This window comes from Hordeum vulgare, chromosome 2H, assembly GCF_904849725.1.
Source record: "Hordeum vulgare subsp. vulgare chromosome 2H, MorexV3_pseudomolecules_assembly, whole genome shotgun sequence".
In the NCBI taxonomy this organism is placed as follows: domain Eukaryota; kingdom Viridiplantae; phylum Streptophyta; class Magnoliopsida; order Poales; family Poaceae; genus Hordeum; species Hordeum vulgare.
The window spans coordinates 517,313,202-517,327,543 of NC_058519.1; positions in this window are offsets into that span (position 1 = coordinate 517,313,202).

Genomic DNA, 14,342 nt, shown 5'->3' on the forward strand with positions numbered 1-14,342 from the left:
CAAGCAAAACACATATCATGTGGTGAATAAAAATATAGCTCCAAGTAACGTTACCGATGGATTAAAGACAAAAGAGGGGATGCCTGCCCGGGGCATCACCAAGCTTAGGCTTTTTGGTGTCCTTGAATTTGGCTTGGGATGCCTTGGGCATCCCCAAGCTTGATCTCTTTCCACTCTTTATCCCATTGTCCATGAGAACATCGCCCAAAACTTGAAAACTTCACAACACAAAACATAAACAGAGACTCGTGATATCATTAGCATAAGAAAACAAACCACCACCTCTTTAGGTACTTTAGAAAAGTTGATTTCTATTTATATTGGTGTTATATTACTGTATTCTCACTTTTCCATGGCTAGTAACCCCCCGATACTATCCATAGTTTCATCAAAATAAGCAACCAACACAACAAAAACAGAATTTGTCAAAACAGACCACTCTGTAGCAATCTGTATACTTCGTATACTTCTGTTATATCAAAAATTCTGAACAATTAGGGAAATTGGCATATCAACCATAAGCAAAAAGAATCAACTCAAAAGCTCTTTCTGGATAGGAATTAAAAATGATTTCGTGAGAGCAAAGTTTCTATTTTTTTCAGCAAGATCAAACAAGCATCACCAAAACTAGTCATAAAGGTTGTACTTGGCACAAACACAAAAAGAAACACAAAAAACACAATCATAACAGAATTATGATGGTGTGGACACAACAAAGCAGAAGGCGATAGAATCAAGTATCGTCGCCTTTGATGCTCAAACCATATGTAGCCCTCATCATGGATTCATAAGGCAATCTTATTTTCTTTCTAGGAAAATGTTCCATGCCCTTCCTTAATGGAAATTGAAATCTAATATTCCCTTCCTTCATATCGATGACAACAAATGTGAAGTGGGGGAGAGGAAAACGAGAGGCAACTGGCAAAAAAGGTAAATGCAAGAGATGAGTTTGTGACACTTTCTTGGATAGATCTTGACTTGATCTCTCCCAGGGAACGATGCCAGAAATCCTTCTGTTGCTGGCTAAGCCTATAGGGATTTCCTTGGCAAATATGCAAAGGATTCCCCCTCGGCATTGGAGCCTTGCATTGGTGTTGCCTTGAAGAGGAAAGGGTGATGTAGCACAGCGGCGGTAAGTATTCCCCTCAGTTTGAGAACCAAGGTATCAATCCAGTAGGAGGATCGCGTCAAGTCACAAGTACCTTCACAAACACAAAGAGCTTGCACCCAACACTATGAAGGGGTTGTCAATCCCTTATAGATTGTTTGCAAAGTGAGAACTGAAAGAAAAAAGTAAACAAAGCAAAGTAAAAGTAAAAGCTGAGATGATAATTGTGAGTAGACCCTGGGGCCGTAGTGTTCACTAGTGGCTTCTCTCATGAAAGCAAGTAAACGGTGGGTGAACGAATTACTATCGAGTAATTGATAGAACCACGCAAAGTTGTGACGTTATCTATGGCAATGATCATACATATAGACATCACGTCCAAAACAAGTAGACCGTTACTTTCTGCATCTACTACTACTACTCCACACGTCGAGCGCTATCCAGCATGCATCTAGTGTATTCAGTTCATAAGAACAGAGTAACGCCTTAAGCAAGATGACATGATGTAGATGGACAATCTCAAATCTATGATGAAAGCCCATCTTGTTACCCTTGATGGCAACAACACGATGCATGCCTTGCCGCCCCTTCTGTCACTAGAAAAGGTCACCGCACGGTATGAACCCAAAACCAAGCACTTCTCCCATTGCAAGAATCATAGATCTAGTTGGCCAAACAAAACCCAAGACTCGGAGAGACTTACAAGGATATCAAATCATGCATATAAGGAATCAGCAATGACTCAAATATAATTCATAGATAATTTGATCAAAAATCCACAATTCATCGGATCTCGACAAACACACCGCCAAAGAGGATTACATCGGATAGATCTCCATGAAGATCATGGAGAACTTTGTATTGAAGATCCAAGAGAGAGAAGAAGCCATCTAGCTACTAACTACGGACTCGTAGGTCTGAAGTAGACTACTCACGAGTCATTTGAGAGGCAATGATGTGGATGTAGAAGCCCTCCAGCTCCAAAGTCCCCTCCGGAAGGGCACCGGGAAGGGTCTCCAGATGAGATCTCGCGGAAATGGAAGCTTGCGGCGGTGGAAAAGTGGTTTCGTGGACGCCCTTATTTTTTCTGGGATTTTAGGGAATATATAGGCCAAAGAGCTAGGGCAGGGGAGCTCCAGGGAGGCCACAAGCCTCGTAGCCGCGGGCCCCCTCGCCGCGGCTACAGGGCTTGTGGGCTCCCTGTGGGCCTCCTGCCTTGGCCCTCAAGTCCCTCGATCTTCTTTTGTTCTGGAAAAATTCATTTCAGGGATTTTATTCCGTTTGGACTCCGTTCCAAAATCAGATCTGAAAAGATTCAAAAACACAGAAAAAACAGGAACTGGCACTTGGCACTGAATTAATAAGTTAGTGACAAAAAATATATAAAAGGTATATAAAACATCCAAAGTTGACAAGATAACAGAATGAAACCATCAAAAATTATAGATACGTTTGAGACGTATCAAGCATCCCCAAGCTTAACTCCTGCTCGTCCTCGAGTAGGGAAGTGATACGTCTCAAACGTATCTATAATTTTGATGGTTTCACGCTGTTATCTTGCCTTCTTTGTATGTTTTATGTACCTTTTTATATCTTTTTTGAGACTAACTTATTGATTCAGTGCCAAGTGCGAGTTCCTGTTTTTTCGTGTTTTTGACTCTTTTCAGATTTGATTTTGGAATGGAGTCCAAACGGAAGAAAAACCCCGAAATGATTTTTTCCCGAACGGAAGAAGTCCAGGGGGCTTTTGGGCCAAGCCAGGTGGGCTCTAGGGAGCCCACAAGCCCCCACTCCGCCACCAGGGGGAGGCGGCAGTGGGCAGGCTTGTGGCCTCCCTGGCCGCCCCCTGACCTAGGTCTTGCGCCTATATATTCCCAAATATTCCGCAAAAAATCAGGGGAGCCTCGAAAATACTTTTCCGCCGCCGCAAGCTTCCGTTTCCGCGAGATCTCATCTGGGGACCCTTCCCGGCGCCCTGCCGGAGTGGACTTTGGAGGTGGAGGGCTTCTTCATCATCATCATCTCCCCTCCAATGACTCGTGAGTAGTTCACTTCAGACCTACGGGTCCGTAGTTAGTAGCTAGATGGCTTCTTCTCTCTCTTGGATCTTCAATACAAAGTTCTCCATGATCTTCATGTAGATCTATCCGATGTAATTTTCTTTGGCGGTGTGTTTGTCGAGATCCGATGAATTGTGGACTTGTAATCGGATTATCTATGATATATATTTGAGTCTTTGCTGATTTCTTATATGGATGATTTGATATCCTTGTAAGTCTCTCCGAGTCTTGGGTTTTGTTTGGCCAACTAGATCTATGATTCTTGCAATGGGAGAAGTGCTTGGTTTTGGGTTCTGCCATGTGGTGACCTTTCCTAGTGACAGTAGGGACAGCAAGGCACACATCAAGCAGTTTCCATCAAGGGTAAAAAGATGGGGGTTTTATCATTGGTTTGAGATTATCCCTCTACATCATGTCATCTTGCTTAAGGCGTTACTCTGTTCTTATGGACTTAATACACTAGATGCATGCTGGATAGCGGTCGACGTGTGGAGTAATAGTAGTAGATGCAGAAAGTATCGGTCTACTTGTTTTGGACGTGATGCCTATAGAAATAATCATCGCATAAATATCGTCACGACTTTGCGCGGTTCTATCAATTGCTCGACAGTAATTTGTTCACCCACCGTCTACTTGCTTTCATGAGAGAAGCCACTAGTAAACACTACGGCCCCCGGGTCTATTCACATCCATCGTTTACATCTCCGCTTTTACTTTGTGTTGTTACTTTGTTTCTTTCAGTTCTCACTTGGCAAACAATCTATAAGGGATTGACAACCCATTCATAGCGTTGGGTGCAAGCTTTTGTGTTTGTGCAGGATCTTGAGATACTCTTCCGCCGGATTGATACCTTGGTTCTCAAACTGAGAGAAATACTTACCGTCGCTGTGCTACATCACCCTTTCCGCTTCGAGGGAACACCAACGCAAGGCTCCAAGGACACGGGGGAAATCCTTTGGATACTTGCCTAGGAAGTCCCTTAAGGCGTAGCCGCAGCTGAAGGATTCCTGGTGCCATCGACACAACTATTTCTGGCACCATTGCAAGGGATACACAGCAGCCATCAGGAAGTGATAAAGAATGAATTTTTGATGCTTTCATGCTACCTAGCATAGATGTCCTTTGTAACTCCTCTTATGTGACATGAATGTTCAGATCCGCTAGATTCAAAACAATAGTTTGCTATTGACGTGGAGACAATAATACTTCAAGCAAACTAGCAAGGTAATCATGAACTTTCGAAATAACAAGGCCAAAAGAAAGTTATGTTGGGGAACGTCGCATGGGAAACAAAAAAATTCCTACGCGCACGAAGACCTATCATGGTGATGTACATCTACGAGAGGGGATGAGTGATCTACGTACCCTTGTATACCGTACAGCAGAAGCGTTAGTGAACGCGGTTGATGTAGTGGAACGTCCTCACGTCCCTCGATCCGCCCCGCGAACTATCCCGCGATAAGTCCCACGATCTAGTGCCGAACGGACGGCACCTCCGCGTTCAGCACACGTACAGCTCGACGATGATCTCGGCCTTCTTGATCCAGCAAGAGAGACGGAGAGGTAGAAGAGTTCTCCGGCAGCGTGATGGCGCTCCGGAGGGTGGTGATGATCTCGTCTCAGCACGGCTCCGCCCGAGTTCCGCAGAAACGCGATCTAGAGGAAAAACCGTGGAGGTATGTGGTCGGGCTGTCGTGGAAAATTCGTCTCAAATCAGCCCTAAAACCTACGTATATATAAGTGGGAGAGAGGGGACCTTGCCTTGGGGCTCAAGGAGCCCCAAGGGGGTCAGCCGAGCCAAGGGGGGAAGGTCTCCCCCCCCCCAAACTGAGTTGGACTTGGTTTGGTGGGTGGGAGTCCTTCCTTCCCTTCACACCTCCTCTTTTTTTTTCTCTTTGATTTTTCTTCCAATGCGCATAGGGCCCCTTTTGGGCTGTCCCACCAGCCCACTAAGGGCTGGTGCGCCACCCTCAAAGCCTATGGGCTTCCCCGGGGTGGGTTGCCCCCCCCCCCCCCGCCGGTGAACTCCCGGAACCCATTCGTCATTCCCGGTACATTCCCGGTAACTCCGAAAACCTTCCGGTAATCAAATGAGGTCATCCTATATATCAATCTTCGTTTCTGGACCATTCCGGAAACCCTCGTGACGTCCGTGATCTCATCCGGGACTCCGAACAACATTCGGTAACCAACCATATAACTCAAATATGCAAAAAACAACGTCGAACGTTAAGTGTGCAGACCCTGCGGGTTCGAGAACTATATAGACATGACCCGAGAGAGTCCTCGGTCAATATCCAATAGCAGGACCTGGATGCCCATATTGGATCCTACATATTCTACGAAGAACTTATCGTTTGAACCTCAGTGTCAAGGATTCATATAATCCCGTATGTCATTCCCTTTGTCCTTCGGTATGTTACTTGCCCGAGATTCGATCGTTAGTATCCGCATACCTATATCAATCTCGTTTACCGGCAAGTCTCTTTACTCGTTCCGTAATACAAGATCCCGTAACTTACACTAAGTCACATTGCTTGCAAGGCTTGTGTGTGATGTTGTATTACTGAGTGGGCCCTGAGATACCTCTCCGTCACACGGAGTGACAAATCCCAGTCTTGATCCATACTAACTCAACTAACACCTTCGGAGATACCTGTAGAGCATCTTTATAGTCACCCAGTTACGTTGCGACGTTTGATACACACAAAGTATTCCTCCGGTGTCAGTGAGTTATATGATCTCATGGTCATAGGAACAAATACTTGACACGCAGAAAACAGTAGCAACAAAATGACACGATCAACATGCTACGTCTATTAGTTTGGGTCTAGTCCATCACGTGATTCTCCTAATGACGTGATCCAGTTATCAAGCAACAACACCTTGTTCATAATCAGAAGACAGTGACTATCTTTGAACAACTGGCTAGCCAACTAGAGGCTTGCTAGGGACAGTGTTTTGTCTATGTATCCACACATGTAAATGAGTCTTCATTCAATACAATTATAGCATGGATAATAAACGATTATCTTGATACAGGAATTATAATAATAACTATATTTATTATTGCCTCTAGGGCATAATTCCAACAGTCTCCCACTTGCACTAGAGTCAATAATCTAGCCCTCACATCATCATGCGAATTACATTGTAATAAATCTAACACCCATACAGTTCTGGTGTTGATCATGCTTTGGCCGTGGAAGAGGTTTAGTCAGCGGGTCTGCTACATTCAGATCCGTGTGCACTTTGCATATATCTACGTCCTCCCCTTCGACGTAGTCGCGGATGAGGTTGAAGCGTCATTTGATGTGTCTGGACTTCTTGTGAAACCGTGGTTCCTTTGCTAAGGCAATGGCACCCGTGTTGTCACAGAACAAGGTTATTGGATTCAGTGCGCTTGGCACCACTCCAAGATCCGTCATGAATTTCTTCATCCAGACACCCTCCTTAGCCGCTTCCGAGGCAGCCATGTACTCCGCTTCACATGTAGAATATGCTACGATGCTTTGCTTGGAACTGCACCAGCTTACCGCACCCCCATTAAGAATAAACACGTATCCGGTTTGTGACTTAGAGTCGTCCGGATCTGTGTCAAAGCTTGCATCGACGTAACCTTTTACGGCGAGCTCTTCGTCACCTCCATACACGAGAAACATCTACTTAGTCCTTTTCAGGTACTTCAGGATATTCTTGACCGTTGTCAAGTGATCCACTCCTGGATTACTCTGGAACCTACCTGCCATACTTATGGCCAGGCTAACATCCGGTCTAGTGCACAGCATTGCATACATGATAGAACCTATGGCTGAAGCATAGGGGACGGAGCACATATGCTCTCTATCCTCATCAGTTGCTGGGCACTGAGTCTTACTCAATCTCGTACCTTGTAAAACTGGCAAGAACCCCTTCTTGGACTGTTCCATTTTGAACCTCTTCAAAACTTTATCAAGGTATGTGCTTTGTGAAAGTCCTATCAGGCGTTTTGATCTATCCCTATAGATCTTAATGCCTAGAATGTAAGCAGCTTCTCCTAGGTCCTTCATAGAGAAACTTTTATTCAAGTAATCCTTTATGCTCTCCAAAAACTCTACGTTGTTTCCAATCAGTAATATGTCATCCACATATAATATTAGAAATGCCACAGAGCTCCCACTCACTTTATTTTAAATACAAGATTCTCCAACCACTTGTATAAACCCAAATGCTTTGATCACCTCATCAAAGCGTTTGTTCCAACTCCGAGATGCTTGCACCAGTCCATAAATGGATCGCTGGAGCTTGCACACCTTGTTAGCATACTTAGGATCGACAAAACCTTCGGGTTGCATCATATACAATTCTTCCTTAAGGAAACCGTTAAGGAACGCCGTTTTGACATCCATCTGCGAGATTTCATACTCGAAAAATGCAGCTATTGCTAACATGATTCTGACGGACTTAAGCATCGCTACGGGTGAGAATGTCTCATCGTAGTCAACTCCTTGAACTTGTGAAAAACCCTTTGCCACAAGTCAAGCTTTATAAACGGTCACATTGCCGTCAGCGTCCGTCTTCCTCTTAAAGATCCATTTGTTCTGAATAGCCTTGCGGCCCTCAGGCAGTACCTCCAAAGTCCACACTTTGTTCTCATACATGGATCCTATCTCGGACTTCATGGCTTCTAGCCATTTGTTGGAATCTGGGCCCACCATTGCTTCTTCATAATTTGCAGGTTCATTGTTGTCCAACAACATGATTGATAAGACGGGATTACCGTACCACTCTGGAGCAGCACGTGGTCTCGTCGACCTGCGTGGTTCGACAGAAACTTGGACCGGAGTTTCATGATCATCATCATTAACATCCTCCTCTACCGGCGTTGCAACGACAGAGGTTTCCCCTTGCCCTGCGCCACCATCCAGAGGGATGGGAGGTTCGACGACCTCGTCAAGTTCTATCTTCCTCCCACTCAATTCTCTCGAGAGAAACTCCTTCTCAAGAAAAGCTCCGTTTTTAGCAACAAACACTTTGCCCTCGGATTTGAGATAGAAGGTGTACCCAACTGTCTCCTTTGGGTAACCTATGAAGACGCACTTTTCCGCTTTGGGTTCCAGCTTTTCAGGCTGAAGCTTTTTGACATAAGCATCACATCCCCAAACTTTAAGAAACGACAACTTTGGCCTTTTGCCATACCATAGTTCATATGGCGTCGTCTCAACGGATTTTGATGGTGCCCTATTTAAAGTGAATGCAGCTGTTTCTAATGCATAACCCCAAAACGATAACGGCAAATCGGTAAGAGACATCATAGATTGCACCATCTCTAATAAAGTACGATTACGACGTTCGGACACACCATTACGCTGTGGTGTTCCAGGCGGTGTTAACTGTGAAACAATTCCACATTGTCTTAAGTGAGCACCAAACTCGAAACTCAGATATTCACCCCCACGACCAGACCGTAAGAACTTGATCTTCTTGTTACGATGATTTTCAACTTCACTCTGAAATTGCTTTAACTTTTCAAATGTTTCAGACTTGTGCTTCATTAAGTAGACATAACCATATCTACTCAAATCGTCAGTGAAGGTGAGAAAATAACGATATCCGCCGCGTTCCTCTACGCTCATCGGACCACACACATCGGTATGTATGATTTCCAACAAGTCACTTGCACGCTCCATTGTTCCGGTGAACGGAGTTTTAGTCATCTTGCCCATGAGGCATGGTTCGCACGTGTCAAGTGAATCGAAGTCAAGTGACTCCAAAAGTCCATCGGCATGGAGTTTCTTCATGCGCTTTACACCAATATGACCTAAGCGGTAGTGCCACGAAAATATGGCGCTATCATTGTTAACTCTAACTCTTTTGGTCTCAATGTTATGTATGTGTGTATCGCTATCAAGATTCAATATGAACAATCCTCTCACATTGGGTGCATGACCATAAAAGATGTTACTCATAGAAATAGAACAACCATTATTCTCTGACTTAAAGGAGTAACCGTCTCGCAATAAACAAGATCCAGATATAATGTTCATGCTCAACGCAGGCACTAAATAACAATGATTTAAGTTCATAACTAATCCTGATGGTAACTGAAGTGAAACTGTGCCGACGGCGATTGCATCAACCTTGGAACCATTTCCTACGCGCATCGTCACTTCATCTTTCGCCAGCCTTCGTCTATTCCGCAGTTCCTGTTTCGAGTTGCAAATATGAGCAACAGAACCGTTATCGAATACCCAGGCACTACTACGAGAGCCGGTTAAGTACACATCAATAACTTGTATATCAAATATACCTGATTTTTCTTTGGCCGCCTTCTTATCTGCCAGATACTTGGGGCAATTGCGCTTCCAGTGACCCATACCCTTGCAATAGTAACACTCCGTTTCAGGCTTAGGTCCAGCTTTGGGTTTCTTCGTTGGATTGGCAACAGGCTTTCCGCTCTTCTTTGAAATACCCTTCTTGCCTTTGCCGTTTCTCTTGAAACTAGTGGTCTTATTCACCATCAACACTTGATGCTCTTTACGGAGTTCGGACTCTGCGACTTTCAGCATCGCAAACAACTCGCCGGGAGACTTGTTCATCCTTTGCATTTGTAGTTCAACACAAACTCTTTATAGCTTGGCGGAAGTGATTGAAGGATTCTGTCAGTGATAGCCTCTTGCGGAAGTTCAATCCCCAGCACAGCTAGACGGTTTGAGTACCCAGACATATTGAGCACATGTTCACTGACAGACGAGTTTTCCTCCATCTTGCAAGCATAGAATTTATCGGAGGTCTCATACCTCTCGATCCGGGCATTCTTCTGAAAGATAAACTTCAACTCCTGGAACATCTCAAATGCTCCATGACGCTTAAAGCGACGTTGAAGTCCCGGTTCTAAGCCATACAAGACTGCACATTGAACTACTGAGTAGTCCTCCTTACGTGCTAACCAAGCGTTCTTAACATCCTGATCAGCCGTAGCGGGTGGTTCATCTCCTAGCGCAGCATTAAGGACATAATCCTTCTTCCCAGCTTGTAAGATTAGCTTAAGATTACGAGCCCAGTCTACAAAGTTGCTTCCATCATCTTTCAACTTAGCTTTCTCTAGGAACGTATTAAAATTCAGGGTGACTGTCGCGTGAGCCATGATCTACAACACAAATATATTCAAAGTGGACTTAGACTATGTTCAAGATAATTAGAGTTTAACTTAATCAAATTATTCGCTAAACTCCCACTCAAAAAGTACATCTCTCTAGTCATTTGAGTGGTTCATGATCTAGTTACACTAGCTCAAGTCCGATCATCACGTGAGTTGAGTATAGTTTCAGTGGTAAGCATCCCTATGCTAATCATATCATCTATATGATTCATGATCGACCTTTCGGTCTCATGTGTTCCGAGGCCATGTCTGCACATGCTAGGCTCGTCAAGCTTAACCCGAGTGTTCCGCGTGCGCAACTGTTTTGCACCCGTTGTATGTGAACGTTGAGTCTATCACACCCGATCATCACGTGGTGTCTCGAAACGACGAACTGTAGCAACGGTGCACAGTCGGGGAGAACACAATTTTGTCTTGAAATTTTAGTGAGAGATCACCTCATAATTCTACCGTCGTTCTAAGCAAAATAAGGTGCAAAAAAAAGGATTAACATCACAGACATGATATGGCCATCATCACGTGCTTCTTGATCTCCATCACCAAAGCACCGGCACGATCTTCTTGTCACCGGCGCCACACCATGATCTCCATCAACGTGTTGCCATCGGGGTTGTCGTGCTACTCATGCTATTACTACTAAAGCTACATCCTAGAAAAATAGTAAACGCATCTGCAAGCACAAACATTAGTATAAAGACAACCCTATGGCTCCTGTCGGTTGCCGTACCATCGACGTGCAAGTCCATATTATCTATTACAACATGATCATCTCATACATCCAATGTATCACATCACATCGTTGGCCATATCACATCACAAGCATACCCTGCAAAAACAAGTTAGACGTCCTCTAATTTTGTTGTTGCATGTTTTACGTGGTGACCATGGGTGTCTAGTAGGATCGCATCTTACTTACGCAAACACCACAACGGAGATATATGAGTTGCTATTTAACCTCATCCAAGGACCTCCTCGGTCAAATCCGATTCAACTAAAGTTGGAGAAACCGACACTTGCCAGTCATCTTTGAGCAACGGAGTTACTCGTAGCGATGAAACCAGTCTCTCGTAAGCGTACGAGTAATGTCGGTCCAAGCCGCTTCAATCCAACAATACCGCGGAATCAAGAAAAGACTAAGGAGGGCAGCAAAACGCACATCACCGCCCACAAAAACTTTTGTGTTCTACTCGAGAAGACATCTACGCATGAACCTAGCTCATGATGCCACTGTTGGGAACGTCGCATGGGAAACAAAAAATTTCCTACGCGCACGAAGACCTATCATGGTGATGTCCATCTACGAGAGGGGATGAGTGATCTACATACCCTTGTATACCGTACAGCAGAAGCGTTAGTGAACGCGTTTGATGTAGTGGAACGTCCTCACGTCCCTCGATCCGCCCCGCGAACTATCCCGCGATCAGTCCCACGATCTAGTGCCGAACGGACGGCACCTCCGCGTTCAGCACACGTACAGCTCGACGATGATCTCGGCCTTCTTGATCTAGCAAGAGAGACGGAGAGGTAGAAGAGTTCTCCGGCAGCGTGATGGCGCTCCGGAGGTTGGTGATGATCTCGTCTCAGCAGGGCTCCGCCCGAGCTCCGCAGAAACGCGATCTAGAGGAAAAACCGTGGAGGTATGTGGTCGGGCTGCCGTGGAAAAGTCGTCTCAAATCAGCCCTAAAACCTCCGTATATATAGGTGGGAGAGAGGGGACCTTGCCTTGGGGCTCAAGGATCCCCAAGGGGGTCGGCCGAGCAGAGGGGGGAAGGTCTCCCCCCCCCCAAACCGAGTTGGAATTGGTTTGGTGGGTGGGAGTCCTTCCTTCCCTTCCCACCTCCTCTTTTTTTTCTTTCTCTTTGATTTTTCTTCCAATGCGCATAGGGCCCCTTTTGGGATGTCCCACCAGCCCACTAAGGGCTGGTGCGCCACCCTCAAAGCCTATGGGCTTCCCCGGGGTGGGTTGCCCCCCCCCCCCCCGGTGAACTCCCCGAACCCATTCGTCATTCCCGGTAACTCCGAAAACCTTCCGGTAATCAAATGAGGTCATCCTATATATCAATCTTCGTTTCCGGACCATTCCGGAAACCCTCGTGACATCCGTGATCTCATCGGGACTCCGAACAACATTCAGTAACCAACCATATAACTCAAATACGCATAAAACAACGTCGAACCTTAAGTGTGCAGACCCTGCGGGTTCGAGAACTATATAGACATGACCCGAGAGAGTCCTCGGTCAATATCCAATAGCGGGACCTGGATGCCCATATTGGATCCTACATATTCTACGAAGAACTTATCGTTTGAACCTCAGTGTCAAGGATTCATATAATCCCGTATGTCATTCCCTTTGTCCTTCGGTATGTTACTTGCCCGAGATTTGATCGTTAGTATCCGCATACCTATTTAAATCTCGATTACCGGCAAGTCTCTTTACTCGTTCTGTAATACAAGATCCCGTAACTTACACTAAGTCACATTGCTTGCAAGGCTTGTGTGTGATGTTGTATTACCGAGTGGGCCCTGAGATACCTCTCCGTCACACGGAGTGACAAATCCCAGTCTTGATACATACTAAATCAACTAACACCTTCGGAGATACGTGTAGAGCATCTTTATAGTCACCCAGTTATGTTGCGACGTTTGATACACACAAAGTATTCCTCCGGTATCTGTGAGTTATATGATCTCATGGTCATAGGAACAAATACTTGACACGCAGAAAACAGTAGCAACAAAATGACACGATCAACATGCTACGTCTATTAGTTTGGGTCTAGTCCATCACGTGATTCTCCTAATGACGTGTTCCAGTTATCAAGCAACAACACCTTGTTCATAATCAGAAAAGACTGACTATCTTTGAACAACTGGCTAGCCAACTAGAAGCTTGCTAGGGACAGTGTTTTGTCTATGTATCCACACATGTAAATGAGTCTTCATTCAATACAATTATAGCATGGATAATAAACTATTATCTTGATACAGGAATTATAATAATAACTATATTTATTATTGCCTCTAGGGCATAATTCCAACAAGTTATCCCTACAAAATCATATAGTCTGGCTATGCTCTATCATCCTTGCACAACGAATTTAAATCATGCACAACCTCGGTATTGGCCAAGTAATTGTTTTCACACCTTTACTTTCTCAAACTTTTTCAACTCTCACGCAATACATGAGCGTGAGCCATGGCTTTAGCACTATAAGTGGAATGAAGTGTGGTGGAGGTTGCAAGGCAAACAGGAGAAGATGGTCACATTGACTAGGCATATCAATCAGCTATGGAGATGCTCATAAACAGATATCAATGTGAATGAGTAGGGATTGCCATACAAATGATGCACTAGAGCTAAGAGTATGTGAAACCTCTTAAAGAAAACTAGTGGGTGTGCATCCAACTTGCTTGCTCACGAAGACCTAAGGCAATTTTGAGGAAGCCCATCATTGGAATATACAGGCCAAGTTATATAATGAAAATTTCCCACTAGCTATATGGTGGTGACAAAACGAGAGACTCTCAATCATGAAGATCATGGTGCTTAATAAGCACAAGTGTGGAAAGATAGTAGCACCGTCCCTTCTCTCTTTTTCTCTCATTTTTTTGGTGGGCTCTTTGGCCTCTTTTTTTATATATTTTTATTTTATTTTTGTGGGCATCTTTGGCCTCTTTTTGTAAATGGGCTTTGTTGGCCTCTTTTATTTCCTCGCATGGGACAATGCTCCATCAATGATGATCATCACACTTACAACTCAAAAATTAGAGCAATGATGACTTTATATGGAATGCCTTCGGTAGTGTACCGTGACAATGATCTAGCATGGCATAGACATCAATGGAAACATCATGCTAGCTATCTTATGATCATGCAATGGCAATGTAGAAGCTGTGGCACATGTCATGGTGGTAGTTGCATGGCAATATATCTCGAAATGGCTTCGAAAAGCCATAGTAGGTAGGTATGGTGGCTGTTTCGAGGGAGGCTAATGGTGGTTTTATGCACCGGCGAAAGTTGCACGGCACT